The sequence below is a fragment of the Polyodon spathula genome, chromosome 23 (genome assembly GCF_017654505.1).
Source record: "Polyodon spathula isolate WHYD16114869_AA chromosome 23, ASM1765450v1, whole genome shotgun sequence".
NCBI classification, from domain to species: Eukaryota; Metazoa; Chordata; class Actinopteri; order Acipenseriformes; family Polyodontidae; genus Polyodon; species Polyodon spathula.
In genome coordinates this window covers 15,270,227-15,293,746 of record NC_054556.1, presented here as the reverse complement: position 1 = coordinate 15,293,746, position 23,520 = coordinate 15,270,227, and positions in this window count along the sequence as shown.

Sequence of the window (23,520 nt, the reverse complement as noted above, 5' to 3'; positions counted from 1 at the left end):
TTCTCTATTAAATGTAATTTGCAATGTGTTTGCCTAGTTCTGAATGCTGTCTAGATCATTTTGAATGACCTTTGTTGCTGCAATGATGTTTGCCACTCGTCCTATTTTTGTCGTCTGCAAATTTAAGAAGTTTGCTTTCTATACCAGAATCTAAGTCATTAATGTAGATTAGGAATAGCCGTGGACCTAATACTTATCCCTGTGGTACACCACTGGTTACCTCGCTCCATTTTGAGGTTTCTCCTCTAATCAGTACTTTCTGTTTTCTACATGTTAACCACTCCCTAATCCATATGCACGTATTTCCTTGAATCCCTACTGAGTTCAGTTTGAGAATTAGTCGTTTTTCTGACTACTAGGTGTAGTCTTTGTGTTAATAAATAATCTTTCGCATGAGTTTCTTGACTGAACATTAGTAATAATTTGTGCTGATGCAGAAGCACCTGTCAGCTGAGAACCTACTATTAGTCTATCAGATACTATGAATCGCCCCGATTGTGTTACTTTATGTTTCCTGCAGGTATGCTTGAGCTCACCAGGCGATGAGAAACAGTCCATTCAGGAGAAACAGTTCATCCAGGTTTCCCTCCCTAAACCATAGGAGTGTCGAAGCTCCCTCTGGAATCCCTAGCAAAGACCAGCAACTTCGGACAGCTAGGAATCTGCACTCCCCAGACTGTATAACTCATCCTGCACTGCTTTGCTTTTATCCAGTGAGCCTATCAGGGCCCCAAGTGAAGTAATGTATATTTTAATAAGTATAGTACAAGTTCAAAACTAGCACACCACAAGAGTATCCTTTAAGTATCTACAGTATATCAAAGTATTGTAAAACTACACAATTAGTACAACTAGTATGCATTTAGTAAATTACCAGCTTACTGAATATGTTACATTTTCACACTGTAGTCAACCAAGAAACAATCAATTTTTTAAAGAGGATGCGATATAATTACTGGAGTGACTCTATTTTATTTAATTGGCAAGACAAGAAATAGCAGTAGAAGTCAATTCAAAGTTTTTTATGTCAGTAATGCAAGCTATCAAATATCAGAAAATAACAATTAGATGGTCAAGCATCATTGGTCAAACTCTGAGATACATAAGAACAGGTCTTTAAGGGAATACCAACATATGACAAGTATTCCAGTTATTATAGCCTTTCACATTGCTTTAGGGGTGAGGGGATGTCATGTGAAATGCAATATAGAGTTTGGTTATCTGGATTTGTACATTTCGCGATGGATGGGAAAAAACTCAACTAAAGACTGTGAGTTTTTTTTAGTGATCATTATTTTCCAATTAACTGTAAAACTGTCTGATAGGAGCTACAAGGAAAGGATCTTATAAAACGCACTTGCAGCAATAGCCAGCATATTATAATTCCAGCTTGAATTAGTCATTTTAGTCTTTTTCTATTGCTGTACTAAATCTGAAGTATTTCACTTATTTAGTAGCTAAGAAGCCCATTCCTTGTGTTATGGATTCATCAATACAAATCTATTTTATTGCCAACTATGGCTGCCTTTTGAGGTGCAATTAGACTGCCAAGGGATTGTTTTAATGCCCTAATGGGAAATGTTAGAATAGATTTAGAAGTATTTTGATGTTACCTTCTAGTACATCTTTTGATTTTGTTTCTTATATTTATACAATTATAGCTTGAATTGGTCATGCGTGTAAGTATCCCTTTTTAATATGTGTCACCTATAATGTTAGCAAATTCTGCTATTAAAAGTCTATGAAGTAATGGTTAAATTATCTCATGCAATACCATAGTTGTAAGCAGGGGAAACAGTAGGTATAGTTCAGCCACACTGGTACTTTTATATCAGTGCCTTTGAGAGGGGGTATCCAGCTTAATATCTAGTGTTCACTGACCTGGCTGAATGAAAATACTATATCGATCATTATCAATAATAATTTCCATACCACGATATCGTGGGATAAATAACAAAAAAATTAATATGCTTGCAGAGACATACTGTTTATTGCTAATACTGCGAAAAATACAAACGCAGTATAATCATTTATTTACATTAAGATACAACAAACCCTCTAGATACCAATCACTGTTAGTCTCACCACACACTAAAGTATTATTGAACCATTTTATTCCATTGATTGGCATTTTTCTTTTTCTAAGACCTGATTAACAAATGTATTTCAAACATTCAATAGCTATAAATCAAGATAAACAACAAATCCACAAGCTGTGTACCCTCTCTCTTATGTTCATTTCTTCACCTGTTTCCTCTCAGTGGCCAATCCTTTATCAGAACCTATATCACGTTTTAAAGAAGTGCGCGCATCAACTAATTTAGAAAGAGAATTGTCTCTTTTTTTAAAGGGAAACACACCTAAAAACAAACAACACAAAACACCATAATAAACAGGAAAATCAGCTTATATATATAGTTTATATTCAGAACATATTCACATAGTTATATTCACAAACAGGTGTTATTGTTTTCATGTGTGTAGCAGAAGAATTGTAAGATTATTTTTAACAATACAATTCTGAAAGTACACAAACACTACTATGGTAACTGAATCTGATGCATGGGGTTATAATGACAGCAATTATATCAGTTACTATCTGATGCTGCTTCTCATATGCAAAAGTAAGCACCAACACAGGTCTGGAGTACAGACTTTTCAGGTCTTGAAAGCTGCAAATTGCATATCATAGTTAAACAAATAAACAGTATAAAATCTTGTAAAATCAGTAGATATTCATCAGAATCGTCAGCAGTGGCCTTGCTTTTATTTTAATGGAGAACACCTGCTTCCTGTATTACATTATCATCACTCTCGACCATGCAGCTCATAGAAACTGTTTAAGCTGTTTTTTTGTAATAGCAAGCATAGAAAATTTAGAGTGAAATATTGCATTTCTGTTTTGCCAAGTACACAAATGTGGCTTCATTTATTTTCACAAACAAAATGGCCCAAATCAGACAATTAGTTCTGATCCAGAAAAGGGTTAATATACAATACTTCATGTAGTAAATATGGTTGTGTGACAGAGTGGAAATCCGCTATGCAACGCACTGCACCACCAACCTTGTATAAGGGCTGGTCAACTGCCATCAGGAGGGCCTCCTCAAAGTTCCCCTTAGGGTCCATCAGCCAGTCCAAGATCTCCCTTGAGGGTATTGGACGCTCATGCTTCCCCCTCATGGGCATGGAGCTTGCACAGGCTCTTTCCCTTCTTCCTCCATGGGACTGGCAGTTCCACCTCCTGCCATGGAAGGAGTTGGTCGGGTGATATGTGCCCGACCTCACCAACGGCAAAGCTCTACTCTTCCCCTTTTAAACTGGTGAGGCAGATGTCCATCCCTTGGTCCATCTCCATTTTTTACCCAATAAAAAAACAATAACAAAAAAACCTCTTCACACACAACACAAACTGTGTACCTGCAGTAATTCTCCTGGCCTGAGTGATGGTGGCGCTGTTATCCCAGTCTAACACCTAATGTGAACAAGCTAGCTCGTGTGGTGATGTCAGGCCAAGAAATACAGGACACAGAATGGTGAGTGAATGCGCTGGTGGGTTTATTGTAAAACAAATAAAAGGTTTGTAACAAAACAGAAACAAACGCTGAACTAAAAACAAAATGGCACATTGGCCAAAACAAGCAAACAAATAAAACAAATATACAAAATAAGTATCTTGCTGGTGCTTCCAGCATGAATAGCAATTGTCTTTACTTTTATTTTTGTTTCTCCCAACTCTCCATACTGAACACCCCACCCCGCGTGCGTGAAAACTGACTTTTGTGCAGCTGTGCAGGGACTCGCTTGCTAATCAATCAATCACTTGAATTCCAGCACACTCTTTACGTCAACTAATTGTTCACTCCCCTTTCCCCTTATAGAAATACCTACTTTATTCTGCGTGTGAAGTGATTGTGAAATCCCCGTGCCTAAATACAAACATACATTTCAAATCACCTGGGCTACATAACCCACACTGCGTGCATCACTACACACATACATATAAACATCCCACATACATCATAAAACACAAAATATGCACAGGGGCAGGGCACCCCATCACAGTTCCTGACAATAGATCCCTTAACTATGGTAATGATATTTCTAGTTTTACTGACACACTTTTCTTAACCCTAGCTAATAGGCAACACATTTTGAAGACCACTATCACATGTTATTTCTTTATACAAGGATTTCATAAATAACAGGAAAATAAAATGTTCTGTCACTTCCAAGAAAATAGAAAGCAGTTTAAATTATGCTGAATAAAACAATTTTACAGCATAAAACTAAATCTTTCAGAAGATTTGCCTTTGCAAAATTCAGCATACAGTTATGAATCTGTTCTTTTGTATTAATTGTGGTAGAAAATCAAACAGTAGCTATAGTGTATGAGTGCATTTATTTAAACAAATGAGTTATTGTTAGTAGCGTGTCAACCATTCTTTGGACAAGGGTCTCATCTTCTAGCATTTGCATTGAATTTGCTATTTACTACTCAGGTGTAGTATCTGTTAAACCAGTAGGAAAACAGAGTCACTTCAAAAGCAAGGTATCATTTCATCCCCAAGTACCTTTTTAAAAGCACTCCCTTTCACTTTTATTGAGTGTCAAGTCCTGTTGGTTCAGTAGTTTTTATTGGGTGTCAAAGACAAGTGTAAAAACTATAAAAGTATTTGGGTACCTGTCAGAAATGTATTGATAGCAATACACGTATCAGTTACCAATATTCAAAAAACATTGATTACTCAACTAGGTTAATCATTTTAAACGCTGTATTCCATTTCCTTCCCTGCATTGCGGCGAGAACTCAGTGAAAAGCAACTACACAAATCCCAGGGCTATTATAGTTATAAAAGTTAGGGTTATGAAACTGAAACATTTAGCCTAGAACAAAAATAGCCTAGCAGAGATGTGATTGAAGTTCTTAAAATCATTAAAAGCAGTTCACAAAGTTAACCCTCGCTATTTCAAGTTTTCAGGACTTGAAATCTTGACACCTTAGCACACACCTCATAAGCAACCAGATATTATCATCATTATACCGTATAACAGGAAATTGTTGGCTGGTATTAAATTAAGCTGATTTGCTACCTTGGTAGATTTTGACAGTTTTTGAATTGGCGTTTTTCACTTAGCACATTCACAAAGAAAAATGCTGCAGTTCTGTATTTCTACTTTTAATTTAAAAAACATTCAAATACATATTTACTTAATGAAATCTGTTTCTAAAACAGTATCTCATTTACAGTAACTCATTATAGCATCTACAATGTCACTGCAGCAACTTGGATAAGAACATAGAAGGCCTTCTAAAAATGAGTTACAGAATTATCGTTACATAGTCCTTAATTTTATGATACCAGTAATTGGAAAGGATTAGTAGCTGCAGTACATTTTAACAATAAGCATTTGCTAACTCTTAGTTTTAAAACCTAGCTCTGGTTCACTAACATAACACAGTGGAATGATCATAGTGTGATTTAGTAATTGTAGGACAGTATTTGCCACATGTGTAAAATTTAACAATAAAGTCAAAACAAAAATGCTTTAAATTTCAAACTACTTAATGGGCTATCAAGCACTGACAAAAATCAACTATGTTTTATACGGTACAGAATAAATTTATTTTAACATAATGTTTAGGGCCGTTGCAATACCTGCACGGTGGGTGTCTTAATAGTAGTGTCTACAACAAATCAATAATAACAACCCAAAGCAAATTTGCTTTTGCTACAGACTTTCTAATAAGTCTGAAATAAACTATTTTTGCTGTTACAGTACTTAATTAACCCACTGTAAAAAAGATAACAAAAAACTGCTTGACATAAAGAAGAACAGTCCTGAAAGTACCACAGTAGCAGGCTCAGTTTACACTTTCTCAGCGTTCCTGATCACATCATAAATTCCAGATTTTCTAAATCCATTGATGTAAGAGTCCGGTCTGCTTTTGATTTTTTCAAGCAAATTGGCTTCATTACACTGCCATTCTCATATTCTCATATTCACTTTGACATCTGACACATTCTCTCCCTTGCCCAGCGCTTCTTTAACTTGTTCTGCATACCATTCTGTCAGAGGCAGGGATCACTCACTGTATGCCACACTCTGATTGATGGGAGAATTATTGGCGATCCAACCAAAACCGCCAATAAAGCTAAAATAAATTCCCCGCCAAAATTTCCCTTTATACGGTAATTTTTTTATACAGCAGGCTGATATGAACAGTTGAATTATTAACTGCAATATAGACAGCAAACAGGATAACTGTAGTATTAACCCAACACGCTGGCTTAATCTTTCTGTCTCTCTGTGTCTGCTTGGCTGCACCTTCACTGAACCCTGCACAATCACCAAACATTTCCTTTGTCTCCTTTATACCATGTGGCCAGGAGTTGATTGGCCACATTCTACACTTTTCAATTAACCCATTCAATTAAACCCAATTTAAAGCGGGTGGCTGTGCAAAGTGCAAATAAATAGTAAACCTAATATAATAACATTAAGTAAATGTATGAACAGTCCATAGTTTTAACCCTTTGCGGTCCATTTATTCAGCACCTGTCAGGTGCATCAGGTCCAATTTATTTTCACACATGCTGTTTATTTTACACTCGCTGTTTAAAATTTTTTTTTCCAAGTAAAACTGGTTTTAAAGGGCATTGCAATGCTAAGCGACATCAGTACTGCATCTCCAGCCAAGCACCACCCCGTGTTTGCTGTATTTTTCACATACCTCTTTATAGATATGCATACTGATAAATCCTCTCCTGATCACTCGTTTTATCACCAAACTCCTCAATAATATGATCCAAGTCATTATTTTATTACTACAACATCTCAAAAAGCTTTGCATATGTCTGTGATATTCTTTGAGCGCTGAATGAGGAAGTTTGTTTATGTTTGCTTATCGCTGTATGGCGCAGCTGCTAGGACTATTGCTCACACGCCACTTTTTTTTGTTTCATTCCGCTCCTATCGATCTCACTCAGCCATTGAATGGCTTTCTTGGCTTTTTCCAGAGAAAAAACGACTAGAGAACCGTGCTTTACATCTTTTCGATGATGTCGGACAGGGTCCGACATTGGACTGGAAAGGGTTAATATTCAAGGTTGCACTTGCTGCTAAGCAAGTGCCTGATTGCCTTCTGTGTATATCAATGAAGTAAAATAAAATGACAATTTATAAGAGATTGCTATATTGAAGTATTTGAATTAGAACTACCATAAAATCATTTAAAGTATAAACTGTAACTTTACATATACAGTGAACCAATTTGTAACCTCGTCCTTACCTACCTGTAGTAAAAGTAGTGGTGGAGATGACTCATTGGTTTTGGCCGATGAAGCGGGAATTTTTTCATGGTCTGTGATTTAAAAGCCAAGATCCTCTCTATATGAGCAATCTCGTTAATGTTAACAAACTAAATACTTTTCGGGTGACAGAAGAGAAGCGTTTATATTAAAATAAACATTTTTCTCTAGATCACAGAAATTAATTAGAACCTGGCAAGAAGAGATGGGGGCATATAGTATAGGATGGTTTTAATGAGTTAAGCTAAAGATTGATAGAAAATGCTTATGGTAGTGTCTCATATTAATCAACACTGAAAATTGGCAAAAGGAGAGGTTTTAAAACCTGCTTCAACTGGATTTTGTATGAACAGAGAAAAAGGTCAGACTTAGTTCAGTCACTGTAAAAACATTACATTCTAATATGTTAACAGTGGCTTGAATTTAGATGAAAATAACTGGACCCTACATTGAAAGCTCAAATTACATAACAGATCAATGGAGTAAAATATAATTATTGAATTATCTGGAAATATGTTATAAAGTCATTTAAAGTTAAACTGTTGAAAGAACATATTGCAAGTTTTTTATTACAGGTGCCTGATATTGATAATACTGTAGACAAATTGTTAAGACACATTTGAGACAATGTTTATTTTATTTGATCAATTTAAGAATGAGTTCATAAAGTATGTTAGACATTACAATATCAATTAAACTAAATAATAGAAATGTTTAGTTTATATAAAGGTTTTACTACAATAAAGCATAGGAACTGTTAGGTTTGAAAATAAGATAATAAAGTGTAAACTGTATTTAATAACTTTAACACACAATAGAATTACTGTAAGAAAAATAGCCTCGCCTTTTGCCTGCTTAAAGCAGAGTGGTGCTATACCTGAAAAGTTCTTTTTGGCAGTCAAAGCAAGATTTACTGTTTGGCATCATTTTTGAATCCGAGGCCTTTCTATAATGAGCAAAATTAACTCTCATCATTATATCATAGAAATTAATGAAAACTTGGCAGCCGAAGCAAGCATTTCATTTAAATTAGAAAAGTTGTCTACAGTATCAGTTCTTATCAGGCAGGCAGTGACTTTAATTGGGATGATGTTTGAGAGCCAAAAAATGACTTAATGCGGTGGATTTTGGTAAGTGCTTAGTGCGCAGTGTAGTTTCATATTAATTAAAACACTAGACTTGGCAAGTAAACAGGGTGTCTGGAACTTGCTTGTGCACATTTTAGAAACAGTTTTAGTCCAAGAATGGCATAATTAAATAAGGCTATAATATTTAATATGTTCATTATAGCTTAAATTTAAACGGAAATAACAGAACTGACCACTGTATGCCTAGTACTTTCATACAAGGGTTTATAATAGTCCACTACAGTATTTGTTCAATAAACTGTTAACACACATCTGTATATGAAAGTAAACTAATCTGAAAATGTAAAATATACTGCCCAGAGGAAACACACTGTAGACCTAGGTTAATGTAAACACACAAAAATTTGATGTTAAATGTAAAACTATATAATATATATATATATATATATATATATATATATATATATATATATATATATATATATATATTAATATATATTCTAGTACACGTTAAGACTGTTAGGAGACAATCCTCTTATGCAATGTGGTATATATTTTTGGGTATTTGTGTAACACAAAGTGAGTTTTTATATTGTTTCCATTTTTTTATTGATTCTTTTTTTGGTGGCCAATGAGGTAGACTGCATTTATAGTTCTTCAACACAACCTAAAAACTCAGTTTAAAAAAGTTGCATGATATCATAAGTCACACAAGGCCAAATTGGAACACTGACAAAAACATTTAAATACACTCTACCATATTTTAACATAAATTAAGTTTAAATTTTGAAGGAGAATTTATTTTCCAAAAATAAAACTAGTACCTAAACCCAAACTAAACCCAAATTGCTCAAAAGGCACTACCAATACAGCATGGCCAAAGGGTGATTTCACTTTTGTATGTAAACCAAGCTACAGTGCTATACAGTGTTCTTGAGATGGACCTATTTCATGAATTACTCTACCGTGAAATAACAAGGTAGCATTTTATACAACTTCAGGGCAATAAGAGGATAGATCAAGGACAATTGTGGTCTGTTCCTATCAGATGATAGAGTTGGTATAGTTTCCTTCCAGAATATCAATCTACAGGGTGGGCTAAAAGCCATGCAAAAAATAGTAATGTGCAAATTTATTAGAACAACCCCATTGCTTGTGTTATTTTGATTTGTTGTGCATATGAAATCAAACCACTATAACTGAAAATCTTGCAAAATTGTCAAAATAGGCAAATTAGCGATTGTCTAATTTAATTGGTGACTCTAATAGGTCACATATGCAATGAATTTAAAATAATAACATAATAGGAACATCTAGCCACAATGGTAAAATGCATGAGACTTTTTATCCGCTGTTTAAGATGCCTAATTAAAGCACAGAGTGGTCTAATATGTTCACACACGAGTGCCTATTGTTTCTATATCACTTATTACTGATCAAAAATTGAAATACTCATGCCCAGTGGTTTTCATGCAGGTAGGTATACAAAGGATATAAATGATCAATCTTGAGGTGTTCTAATATATTTACACACTGTAGTCATTTTAAACTCGTTTAGTATAGTTTGAAACTGTTTTCCTAGGTGTGCTCAGGTGTGTTTGCAAGTAAAACAGTTTGAGAATTTGAGAAATAAACTAACAATCCCAATGCTATGTGACTTTTCTTTTCAAAAGTTGTTTATGGTTTTACAAAGGTAAAATAAATCAATATATAAATAAGAAGGACACTTATGTTTTGGTAAGTGTTTAAATACATATTTTTAAACCTATTACTGAAGAGCCTGCAGAGCTGGAACGTCAAAGCTATTGATATATATTTATCTGTTTCCATATTTATTTACTTCACCATGTCAAACTCATTACGATGAACTGTCTCTTCTTAGACAGTGTCCTGGGAGATGTTATAAACAGAAGCAGCAGAGCATAATCCTAGCATTACACTGCATCACTTAAGAAGATTAACATACAAAGTTATGAGGTGGAAATCACAATATCAATGCTAATGCAAGACCCTGGTTATATTTTCTGATTTGAGGAAGCCCTGGAGGCAAATGGTAATTCAGTGGAATTAAGCCTATTGTCTGTAACCATTATGTTGTCATTGTTGTTCTTTAATGGGTAGGTTTTAATGTGCAATTGCAAGATGTCAAAGAAGGTAAAGATGACAAATATGGGGTGCTGTATTAACCAATAACATTAGAAAAGTAATCAACTTCACAACCAGCAAATTGAAAATAAACAGCTCCCTAATTCAAGCAGAAATTGACAAAGGCTTCATTTTCGGTCCATTCTCTGCATCTCCTTTTCTAAGCTACAGAATCAATCCAGTTACCTTCTCAACCTTCTTTGCCCAAAATCAAATTCAACCCATTCGATTTAACCAGGACTAGATTCTGAATTTTATACTCCACAGAAGAGACTCCCAAAACCTTGTACCAGCAACCATCACAACATATGACGTACCATCTCAAACCCTATTATCAGTCTCAGCAATCCATCTGGCACTTAGAGGGATAACAAAAACTTCAGCCCCTGTTTCCACATCTCGGCAACTTATATCATCAGACCTTCTCCTCTCGCTGATCCTGATCCTCTGGAAAGGTTGTTTTTCCCTTTCGAAGACCCACTGATGAAAACCCTATGCTTAACCGCCTTCTTTGGATTCCTCAGATGTTATGAATTTTCTGTTCCATCAGTCTCCAGCTTCCCTTCCCTCGATATCTGTTCCAGCGATATTAGCCTACTACCTGACTCCCACTTTATCATCTTCCTTCGCACCTCCGAAATAGATCAGTTGCTCCAAGGACAATTCATCCAACTTTCCAAACTTAACTCCATGATATGCCCGTATACATCCATGTCAAGAAACATCTCCCAGAATGAACCTTTCCTCTCATCGGATCCTCTGTTCATCGACAATTCTCATTCAGTGGTAACCAGACACTGGTTCTCAACCCACCTAGCCATCCTTATCTTTAGAGCAAGGTTACCGCCTCAATTCTATACCCCCACTCTTTCAGGATCGAAGCAGCCACTTCAGCAGCTAAAGCTAATGTCAATCAACACCTTATAAAGAACATGGGGCACTTGACATAGTCAGCAGCAAAGGGCTACATTCATTCATCAGTTTCTGACATCACCGCAGCCGAACAAAGAATAGTTAGCATGCCCGGAATGGGGGCTAGCTGACCACCAGAGGTTTACTCCTAACAAAGGGGGGTTTTCCATTCCACTGAGTGGTAGGTGTAAAATCACTAGTGACATTTCACTAACTACTCTGCCTTGTATGTTTTTATTCTAGTATATGTGCTCAGCTGCACATCGTCCCATGGGTGTCGGGTTCTGCGGGGAGCCGGGGGTAGTGAGACTCACTTCCCTGACCTCGGGTTGGACTCAAAACCCGCGAGCCTCTGTTGAGGGAGGTTCTCATCACACAAGTCAGAGGGCACCCCTGGCCATACTGTATATTGGTGCAACTTCTTTCCTCTTTCTGTCAACATGCTCAGTGAGCTGGACATCTATTATGTGTTTTCAGGGTATCTCGGGGTTTGCCGAGACAACAAGCCTTGGAGGCAGCGCCTCTTCCCGACAAGGCCCCAGCGTGACAAGACCCTTCTTAAGTGGAAATGGACGAAACTTTCTACATAGCCCCTGCTGTCGCCATGTGAACTGGTATTACAAGTCTATGAGCACTTTATATGTATATAAGTCATTAAATATGTAACTATTTGTTAATGTTCTGAATGTATGTTTTCAGATTGCAAGCATGACAGCAGTATTGCCCACCTGAAACAACACGCTTCACAATAATGTAAGGTTGCGGATGCAACCCCGGTTCTCTGAAAGAGAAAATAGCCCTCAACTAATGGGTATCGCCGTCAGGTGATAGGATTATGCTGAGCTTAATATAAAAGCTGCCTTTAGGCCTCCGTAGCTCTGACGTCAGTGCCCCGCCCCTCGGTTGTTGAATGACTATGCAGAGCATAGGAAGCCCAGCTTCTTTTGCTTCAGGCCGCAAGGGCTACAGAAGCGACCTCGCTGCTTGATGGCTGTTTTCTCTTTCAGAGAACCGGGGTTGCATCCGTTCAATTCGAAAATAGCCATCAACTAATGGGTACTGTGTACCAAAGCAGTCTCGAGGGAGACCATGCGGCAGTAGGACAGGATCGGTCTACATGTAAAAAATATACACGGAACAGCACCTCAGCGTGTGGTTCGAAAGACATATGTCCTAACACTGTTCTATGAACAGAGGATCTTTAACTGTACGATATTGTACCGGGATACTCTTACCACATGGGTAATGCTGGAGAGTGTACTCAAAGAGTACAGCAATCTAATCCATACTAACACTAAATGGTCTCATAGAATCTGCCCTGAAACGCTAAAAAAAGTTATTTCCAGTGCCTGGGCCTGATGGATATGTGAAAGTACGTATCCTTCAGGTCCACCGTGGTAAACCAATCGGCTGGCTGAATGGCCTGGACGACATGGCGGTGCGTGAGCATCTTGAAACATCACACCCAAAGGTGTTTGTTCAGAAGTCTCAGATCCAAGATAGGGCGGAAACCATCGTCCTTCTTGGGCACTAGGAAGTACTTTGAATAGAACCCCTCCCTGCAAGAGGTACTCTTCGAGAGAAGCGCCAGGATTTCTGTGTTGAGAGCTGTATGTTGGAGCGGGTCCTTCACTGCAGTTACTATCACCCCCCGAAAGGGGGGTGGTTTTAACTGGAACTGAAGGCTGTAACCAGCCCGTATAGTCTTGAGCACCCAACTGTCATTGGTGCTGGTTTTTCAGTATACTAACTTGGAGACAGGGATGCTGAGCCTTAGCCCACGCAGGGTGGGGGGGGGGCGCAGTTGCAGGACCCTTGGGTCGCTGTCGATTGCCTCCCACCCCCCAAGGGGCAAGTTGCCCTTCTTTGCAGGCCGACCATGCTGTGGGGGCAGGTGCTTCCAGGCGTGCCGTAGGAGCACGAGCAGGCCTGGGCATAGGTTGTCGCCCCCACAGGGGGGAAGTCCTAGAAGGAAAAGCAGGCTTCCACGGAAGCAGCTGGGCATACTGCCTTGATACCTCCCTGGTCTTCAGAGTCCTCTGAAACATCTCCTCCACTGCGGGGCCAAACGTATGGCCAGGAGTGATAGGGGCGTCCAGGAGAGAGGACTTGTCCTGCTCCTGAACTCTAGCCTGGGAAAGCCAGAGTTGCCGTCTGGTGACCACCAGCATCACAAGGCATCGGCCCTCTGCTCTGGCCGTGAGTTGGACCAGTCTGGTCCAAAAAAATTTGTGTTACCTAGTGTAATCAGAGTGTTGTAGAACAACAAATAGATTATGCTCAATCCTGATCAGCAGTTGAAAGCAAAACAGGCTGGGCTTCCTATGCTCAGCATAGTCATTCAGCACCCGAGGGGTGGGGCACTGACATCAGAGCTACAGAGGCCTAAAAGCAGCTTTTATATTAAGCTCAGCATAATCCTATCACCTGACGGCCATACCCATTAGTTGAGGGCTATTTTCTTAATTGAAAGAGAACTTTGTTTCCACTCAAACAGCAGAATACAATTTAAATACTGACATTACTAGTTTACTATTGATAAACATTTTAAACACACAAAAACATCACAATTTTTTTGTTAAGTCTGTCATTTGCTCGTATTAAAATGCTGCTCTGCTGCTTTGAAATTGAAATGCAGCTATCACCGATCAGTTGTTTGCTTTGCAAAAATAAATTGTGTCTGACAGAAGATGCTGAAAGTAAAATGTCTCTGCCTTCCCCTCATCTTGCAGGTTTGAGATCCTTGTCAACCCAGCTGCACTGCACATGATTAGTCAACTACCCATTAATGCTTTCTTGGATATCAATTGTCTTCTGATTTTGGTTAAAGACACTGATTAAAGGAGTGCTACCAACAGTTTAAAACCTGTTTTGTTATTAGCTTTAGCAGTATTATCACTTGCCTTCTATACTTCAATTTAAAATATGCAGTTTTTAGTCAGTGCTATAGAAAAAAGTTGCTGCTTTCCTATTGCTACCTAATCACTTAATGTGTTGTGGTTCAAATTCACTCCAATGGCGTATCTGCAATCGGACAATGTGACATACAGTAGTTACAGAATAGGATTTGAAACATCCTGACATAACACACAAAACAAGAACAAAGGAACAAATTTTACTCAGATGTCAGGTATTTAACTTCCGGACTAAAGTGGTTGTTTCATGTGTAGAAATAACGACACTACAAGTTGTTGGTGTATAACTCCATGTCATCCAAAAGCATGTCGACAGAAAGTAGCATTAACGTAATGTGATATAACAATAAGCCACGAGATGGCGTCAATTAACATAATAACTCTACAACAGTGGTTGGTTTCATTTCCTTGAACAGTTTGCAAATAACATGTTCTTTCTAACATCACAATTATCTTTGTTTCCCTGGTGTCTCCCTTGCAGGTTGAGTCAGGGGAGCATCCTGGCTGTGTGAAGTCACCAGTCTTCACTGGGAATTCCTCAGGGAGTGTTGCATTGGCACTGACACTCCTGCAGGTTAGGAAGGAGAATCCGACAGTACAGTTTCTCCTCATTACACTACAGTGGACCCTACTGGCTAGGTACCTGGTGAGCTCAAAGCAGAAACTTGGAGGGCTGACGTGTTCCTGGGTATAAGGTGGCATTTTACTTGGTTGTGCGACTGAAGGATGTCCACTGACCTTCACTTTTCCAGAGCTGTTGTGTGTATTATGCGGTGAGGGAATGCAATGGAACATTCTAAAAGTTAATTTCAACTTTTATACACTGAACAAAAATATGAACGCAACATGTGCTCTTCACGGATGAATCCCGGTTTCAACTGTGCAGGGCAAATGGCAGACTGCGTGTATGGCGTCGTGTGGGAGAGCAGTTTGCTGATGTCAACGTAGTGCCCCAAGGTGGCAGTGGGGTTATGGTATGGGCAGGCATAAGCTACAGACAACGAACACAATTACATTTTATCAATGGCAATTTGAATGCACAGACGAGATCCTGAGACCCTTTGTCGTGCCATTCATCAGCCACCATCACCTCATGTTTCAGCATGATAATGCACGGCCCCATGTCGCAAGAATCTGTACACAATTCCTGCAAGCTGAAAATGTCCCAGTTCTTCCATGGCCTGCATACTCATTAGACATGTCACCCATTGAGCATGTTTGGGATGCTCTGGATCGACGTGTACGACAGCATGTTCCAGTTCCCTCAAATATCCAGCAAATTCGCACAGCCATTGAAGAGGATTGGGAGAACATTCCACAGGCCACAATCAACAGCCTGATCAACTCTATGTGAAGGAGATGTGTCGCGCTGCATGAGGCAAATGGTGGTCACACCAGATACTGACTGGTTTTCTAATCCACGCCCCTACCTTTGTTTTAAGGTATCTGTGACCAACAGATGCATCTCTGTATTCCCAGTCATGTGAAATCCATAGATTAGGGCCTAATGAATTTATTTCAATTGACTGATTTCCTTATATGAACTGTAACTCAGTAAAATCTTTGAAATTGTTGCATGTTGCGTTTATATTTTTGTTCGGTGTAGCTATAAATTGAACAATTATTAAATAATACATCAAAAACTTCTAGTAAACAGATTTTATCTTTTAATCCTTTGCACAAAAGCTCATCAGGGTATGTAACAGGGTGACATGTTACATGCATGGGTATTCACTGGAAAATACAGACACAGAGCATTGGTATTGATACGCAGCAAAGGCACGCAGATTTAATTTGAACACCAAACTGACACTAGGGTACCAGCAATGGTAGCCCTAGTGTCACATTTAATAAAGAAATAAAAACAAAAACCAAAGCTAAAGATAAAAGGTTGCCATACAAAGTGACGAGCGCTTGTCCCACTACAAGGAACGTCCCGCTCCAGGAACCTACTACTCTATGGTAACCCTCTCTGTACTGTTTTGGGATCCACATCGAACAACCGTGCCTGCTGATGCTGCGACCTGGGACCCAGGCCCAGCGATGGGAGTTCCAGACACCAAGGTAGGGTTCGGATGTCAGCTCCTTCACTTGGACAGCAACTCCTCCATCGGCTCTCCAGGCGGCAGCCACTTCTTTGGCCAAAGAAGGCAGCCCTTGCCTCCCCACACACCTCGTCCACGTCTCCAGTTGCTCCCTCAGCAAGGCCTCCGGTGACTGCTGATCATCAGCTGGTTCTGCCTATGCATCCCACCAACCCACTGCTCTTTGCCTGTCCTGCCTTGACTCAGCAGGACCATTGAGGCTCACTTCTGAAATCATATGTGGCAGGGTCTTGCTCGTGTCACGTGTGTGGGTTGCCGCTGTTCAAGCATACAAAGAGATAACTGGGGTGAAGTTGAAAACGCCGGTACAGGCTCTCAGGATTTATTCACAAACAGAAAACGAAAGTAAATAAAGTTAGTCATGTGATGTTAACAGCGATGGTAACACACAGATGACTATTATAGCAAGCTGTACAAAAAGTGCAAAATAAAACACAATACAACAAACTATAAATCAAAGGTGCCATGAAAACTGCAGGCCTTGCAGGAGCCCCGAGCTATCGCCCGCGGATATTTTTAAACTGATGGACACTCAGTCAAGACCCGCCCACCTGCTGATTGAGCACCAGCACAGCCAATCAACCAAGCCTAGCAGGCAGCAAGTCTCAATCGAGCGCCTGTCTGTAAACAATAATTCAATTACACAAATCAACTCCAAAACGATACACAATAAACCCATTCCCACTCATAAATCACACCAACACTAATTTACCACTGTGGAGGGTAATCGCCCTGCCACAGGGTAGAATTTAAGCTCCAGAACCAACAGGTATTAACAGAAGAACATTTAAAAGAACAGTTATACAGACCTGCTTTGCAAAGTTAACTAATCCTTTAAGTCTCTTTGATGTTCATGATATAAATTAGGACAATTAAAAATGATTATACAGTGGCCAAATTCTGCTGAGGTAAGTATGTTTAAATTAGGAAGTACATACTTTCCTATCTCTTATGTATGTATATTATATTTTAATACACAGAGAGAGAGAGAGCAAATGCAGATACTGATAAATTACATAACTGTAAGAGAGTTGCTTCTTATCTAACACCCCCAAGGAAGTCAATTAAAGTTTAAAGCAAATAAGTAGCTGGATGTGTTTGATATCTGTGGAGAATTTGAACTACATTCACTTTTGGATATGGTAGACACCTTATATTTTCAATCGCTTATTTTTTTTTTTTTTTTTTTTTTTTTACCTGTAACCCTGAAAACTCTTTTTTCTTCATGTTTTTAATTGCAAAAAGGTTTCAGATCTATGGCAATTGCTGCCTCAATTTGGAGAACAATGTATTTTAACAATATCCATTAGGCACCAGGGTGCCTGGCTATGATAGAATAGGGCATGCTGCTTTGAATTCTAAACAAAACTGATTCAATGACATGTCTGCCTAGAGCTCCAATAGCGCATATTTATTATTATTATTATTATTATTATTATTATTATTATTATTGTTATTATTATTATTTTCTTATTTCTTAGCAGATGCCCTTATCCAGAGCAAATTACACTTGTCACAAAGTATCACATTATAAAATATCACATTAAGATGAGAGTAGTTATAAAATACAATAAAAACTGTAATAAATAAGAGCAAATTCAAATGAGAGAGAATTAAAAAATTACAGTAAATAATTACATTTGAGAGGAATTCCGACTAAGTGCAGTTACACTTAAAAATATTTGGTTATAAGAGTAAATTCCATAAGAGCAAGTAGGGAGTACAATAAATGGATAAGAACTATTTCAAATAAGAGCAATTACAATAAAACATGAATATGATTCCCTTTAATAGTAAAATCAAGTACAAGATACAGAAAGTATAATTATGATTGAGAGCAGTAGTAGAATACAGCAAAGTGTGCAGTAGTTAAGTACAAGTACAAGTGATAGAAGTACTGATACAATTGGGTGCCATATAGTCCAGTATAGTAGAGAGTTGTGAGGTTTACAGATGTTGTCTGAATAAGGGTGTCTTGAGGAGGCGTAGGAAGGTGGTCAGGGACTGAATAGTCCTGATACGCGTGGGTTGGTCATTCCACCACTGAGTGGCAAAGGTGGAGAAGGAGCGGGGTCTGGAGACTGGGGAGTGGAGGGGGGGGTACAACTAATTTGTCGGTGGCAGAGGAGAGAAGGAGGGAAAAGAGGAGGTGTAGGGAGAAATAATAGTCTGGAGGTTGAATGGGGCAAAAAGGCCAAGACAGGGGAATACAAGAGTTTTGAATTGGATGCGAGCGTCGAAAGGGAGCCAGTGGAGGGACCAGAGCAGCGGACAAATGCGAATTATAATATAATTTTTCAGCAGCTACTCAGCACCCAGGTAGCAGTCTCTGCTGACTTAATTTTCTTATGGTGGTTAGAACTTAACTGGATTTCTAGTTTTTGAGGTTTTTTTTGGATATGTCAAGTCGATTAGTTCTTATCTCACAAGTGGATGCAAACAGGTTTCTCCATGTGATCTGAGGACACTAAAAAGAAGTACATGTTGTTCTTTTTCTTCCAATTGTGTGTTCCTTTCCCTTAAAATGGGGCCTGTCTTTGCACTAGCTTTAAATCAGAGACCCTGGTATTGCATGAAAGTAAGTTCAGTATTTCCACAGCTTAATTTTTCTTGACAGGTTTTCTGAAGTATGTAGAGTAGACAGGGGAATCACATTTCTGAATTTCTGGTGACTTGTGGCTAAGCTAGTAAAGAAAAGAGATAAAACAGAGGTCCTGCCCTGGCTTTTAGGCTTCCTGTGGTTATTCTGGGCAAATTGACTGAGCTCTTTCAAGAAGAGTCTTCTCACAGTTCTTAACATAGCATTTCAGCCTCATGCACAAAGTGTGCCTGAAAGTAAAATTGAGGACACTGTTTAAAAATACATACAAAACAATATCAATAATTTGAAGTACTATCCCTTGTATCTCTTGATAATGTGGCAAGTACATGAAATAAATAAGGTGGAACTTAAAAAAAGTTAAAAGGTGTGAGTGGTATATTTTTTAAACCCTACTGTACTTTTTTTTTTTTCCTCTGGCAATGTAGTTAGTTAATGTTGTGCTTTTCCACCGCCAGCTGTAATCTTTTTTCATTGTATTTAACCCTTTACACACGGCAGACCTGTACAAAATGGCCCATCAAGAAAAAAAAATCTTAACTTCAGTGTTAGCTATTTTTTAAAATTAAAACATAAGAACATCAGAAAAAATATGAAACAGGGTAGACAATTTAGCCCATCAGTGCTTGTCTGGTTCTTAGTATCTGACTGATCTCCAAACTGTCATGTCTGGGTTTCTGTGCTGCACTTAAAGTATTGGCTAGGGTATAGTTTGTCAACTCCTTTTAAGATAGCAAAGACTTCAAGGACTTTAAAGCCCCCCTTAAATCTTCTTTGTTCTAGCTAAATAAATGCAGTTCCCTCAACCTCTTGGTAGCTCAGTCCTTTAACCCTTTGTCATCCTATGTCGGACCACATTATTATCCTCTTATATTCCCATACTCCATATAAGCACCCACTTAATGCATATATAAATGCTTGATTGCACACAAAAAAGCCAAACAAAGTGTGTTTGCATTACATAGTTTATCTAAATAAATCTGGAGGTACTGTCTGAGGGCTGAATTCCTGATGTCTGTTCCTACAATTCCTTCAATGATTTCCATGTTCAGAGCTGATTGTACTTTTGGGCCCCATTGGGTGCGATTTTTGTTTGGGTGTAAAGACAGTAGCAGCCGCGTCCAATATCAGAGTTGCACTGAAAAACTAGCCTTGCTTTGGTGCAGTTTTTTCAGGACATCTGGGCATTTCAGGGAATTCCTTGCTTTTTTTTTGACCCACCTCACAGTTTGCCTGCAATTTTCAATGAGCAGAATGATCGCATCTCGCCGTGTTGCATCTCTTTGACTTTGGTGTGCTTTGAGTTGTTCTAAATGAGTCAACAGTTGTTGCAGTGAGCCAAAAAACAGCTGGGGATGTTTCTCTCTTTTTTTTTTGTTTGTTTTTTTGGAATTTAGTAATCAGCAATTATTTTATTATTTTCTCCCAACTTGGCATATCTAATTATTTTTAGGCTCAGCTCACCGCTGACACCCCCGCGCTGACTCAGGAGTGGCGGAGATGAACACACGCTGTCCTCCAAAGCGTGTGATGTCAGCCGAGCACTTTTTTTCACACTGAAGACTCACCGAGCAGCCACCCCAGAGCTACAGCGTTGGAGGACAACACAGCTGTGGCACCTTATAGGAAGCCCGCAGGCGCCCAGACAGATTACAGGGGTCACTGGTGCGCAGTGAGCCGAGGACACCCTGGCTGAACCGGCGGTGCTCGGACAATTGTGCGCCGCCCCCTAGGAGCTCTCATCTACGTTCAGCAATAGAATAGCCTGGACTCGGCTGGGGATCTTTCTGGTATCTGCTAGTATTCATTATCTAAATGCATCAACCAGGTAACGGCTGCTTTGGATAAGATGGTAAAGAAATACATAATTTCTCCTATGTCCCCTGTGCAGTGACAAAAAGTGAAACAGGGTTTCTATAACTTTGTATCATTCCTGAATGTACTTGGAGCATGTTTGCATTCATGCACCTTCAGAGAATGAAGATATCAGGAAGTATTTTCACTCAATGAACATGCAGGTAGTGTGGCAGATATGACGGAGGACTCCTGGAAGGGTAGAAAAGCTGTAGTCCAGGAAGGGGCTGCAAAACTACATTCCCCAGAATGCCACGGAACTACAGGTCAATTGGAAGCACCTGAGGCTGATGAAGCCTTCAACAAAGGCAAGGGAAACCCTGCAGTCAGGGCTGCAAAGAGACAGGATGACGGAGAAAAAGCCATGTACAGCCAGGCTGATGAAGGACAAGCTAAGTGAAGAAGAGTTAATAATGTGTGTGTGTGTCTGTGTGTGTGTGTGTGTGTGTGTGTGAAAAGTGTTTTTGTTACTGGTAAACGCCACAGCCGTCCAGTTGTAGTCAAGACAAGTTTAGTTAAGAAAGTTTAGATTAGAGCTCCAAAGTGGGAGTTAGGTTTTTGTTTGTATTTGTTTTTGCTTATAAAAGTATGTGTCTGGGTGTCTGGGTCGGTACTGAATTGTAGAGTGTGGTACCCTCAGAAATGTTACAAAAATACCACTGGGAAACCTCCATAACACTATGCTACTATTACCTTTTTGGACTGTACTACAGTATATTTGTAGGGGTCCAAAGTATCACAATTGGTTTGAATGGGACCAACCCATCTTTCTGTGTCCCAGTATCCCCAGTCAACAGAAAACCAGGTGGAGTTGGAACACTAATAGTTATTTTGCCTAACGAGTTTCACAGTGTAGTAGTAGCATGTATGGTTTTCATTACTATTAGTTGATTGGACAAAAAATAGCTTGTATAGTTCAATGGATAGAGTGGATAATTACATTAACCAAATGTCTTTTGAAGCTACAGTTAAGTGTTTATAAAACAATGATGGGTGACATAAGCTGCAAATCAGTACACCCCTACAAACAAATTAGAGAGAAAAGCCATTTAGAAGCTGAGCAATTAAGGCAATACATGGAAAACTTTGTCAGTGGAACATTGCATCAGTAGTCAGTTTAATTAAGCCTGCTCAAAATACAATACACTGAAGTAGCTAATAACCTCAAAAGTTAACACATCATAAAATGCATTTATCTGTGTTCCTCTTCATAAGAACTTTAAGCTGGAAAGACAGGAGATGGGGTGAGTTACAAGGCCTGTGCAAAGGCAGTGGCTAAGCTGCCATTTGACACAAGGAATATCAAGCATCTGAGTATTTATCTCTTATCACTAATCTGGACGACCTTCAGTCCATTGTGAAGATTTTTTTAAAGGTGCAGTAACATGTGTGGTTGTAGAGCTTTTAACCATATCTCTCACAACGAGCTCAGAATTCATAACAGCAGTGCCTCGCACAGCACTGCATTAAGTAAACAGGAATTACGGGCAAAACAATAAGCCCTATTTTCTGCTATCCTGTAATGCGTGTTAATATTGATTAGTTTAGGTTAGGGATATAACATTGACTACAGCAATTCATTGCCATATAGCAGTAACTAAAAGAAAATCATAATTACTGGTAATTATCCCCTGTTAGCTAATTCTTATGTATTTTTATACATCAAGACCCACTATACTGAAAAAAAAATCATAGAGGAAAAAAAAAAGATTGGTAGATCACTTCTCCCACCTACAGGCCAGCAAAATAGAATTACTGCAGCTCTAGGAATATATTCAAGAATTGTATTTATGCCAAAGGGCTGTATGCATTTTTTGTGTTTTGAGTCAAGATACGAAGCCTTGCAGGATAAGTACATCTATACTAGATTTCATCTAGATTTTCCAATTATTTGAAATATCCTATTTTACATTCTTTATGATTACCTGTCATTGTTTCTACTTATATCAATAGTTATGCAACCATGCAACTTCCAGCAATAATAATACAGTCGGCGCCGCTTTATCGGGACGCCTCAGGAGAAGAAAAAATATCCTGAATAAGCAGCTGTCCCAGTTAAACGAGAGGCAGCTGAGACAACCTCAATCACACTTTTTGATTCTTAATGAAAAGAAAAAGAATGAAATCACATCACATTGTGATTAAGTGTTAAATACATAATTTAAAATACAAGTCAATGTTTTTTTTTTTTTTATGCCTAAACAAAATGAATCGCACCTGTGTTGATACGTCAACTTTCTTTGCAACAGCAGCCTGACAAATGTGGTTTACACAATTTAATCAATCACATAGTAATCATGTACTCACTGCACTGTGCTAAGTGACCTGTCTTGCTCTGAAAAGTGATCTCTGTTCATCATTTGAAAATACTTTATTAAATCATCTCCCATAGTTGTATCCCATTTAAGCAGAAATCCCAATTATCAGTATCCCGAGTAGATGGCGTCGACTGTATTCTGAAAAGGCAATCCTGGAATTCAAATTTACAATTTATCCAGTGTGTCTGCCTGTAATGTGTCCAATATTGTTTCTCTTCAAAACCACTGTCATAATTCTTTATTTAAGAATAATAGTTAGCTGCTTTGAGAT